At 77.8% G+C, this 333-nt stretch overlaps 1 protein-coding gene across 2 annotated transcripts in view; it reads left to right on the forward strand.

The window, feature by feature from the left end:
* Positions 1–108: 108 nt before the first annotated feature.
* Positions 109–333, forward strand: part of APOE (apolipoprotein E) — a 2,655-nt gene continuing 2,430 nt past the window's right edge. The window contains exon 1 of one of the 2 annotated variants that reach the window (XM_006038531.3): positions 109–231. The gene's annotated coding sequence lies outside the window, so the exon portion shown is untranslated. The remainder of the gene's footprint in view (positions 232–333) is intronic. The other variant, XM_025195060.1, reaches the window with a different exon arrangement.

Genomic DNA, 333 nt, shown 5'->3' on the forward strand with positions numbered 1-333 from the left:
CACACGGCCGTCCCCTGCAGCCGCCGGGCCGGGCGGGGCGCGGGGGGCTCAGACTTTCCCTGCGAAGGGGAAGTTGCCCCGGGCCGGCCCGGGGGGAGGGGTCACCTTTGCCCTGCAGCCGCCTCGGAGCTGGTGCCTCCCCCGGCGCCGCGCCGTACTTAAGGCGCCGCCGGGACCTCTGGGCTCAGACTCCCGGGACTGCCCGTCGTCTCCGAGGAGCCTGCGAAGGAGGTGCGCCGCGCCGCGCCGGGGCCGGGCGTGTTGGAGCCGGGACACGGGGTGGTGGAGCCGTGGAGTGGGTGCTGGGGCCGGGACACGGGGTGCTGGGGGCGG

The sequence above is a fragment of the Alligator sinensis genome, unplaced genomic scaffold (assembly GCF_000455745.1).
Source record: "Alligator sinensis unplaced genomic scaffold, ASM45574v1 scaffold893_1, whole genome shotgun sequence".
Taxonomy (NCBI): domain Eukaryota; kingdom Metazoa; phylum Chordata; order Crocodylia; family Alligatoridae; genus Alligator; species Alligator sinensis.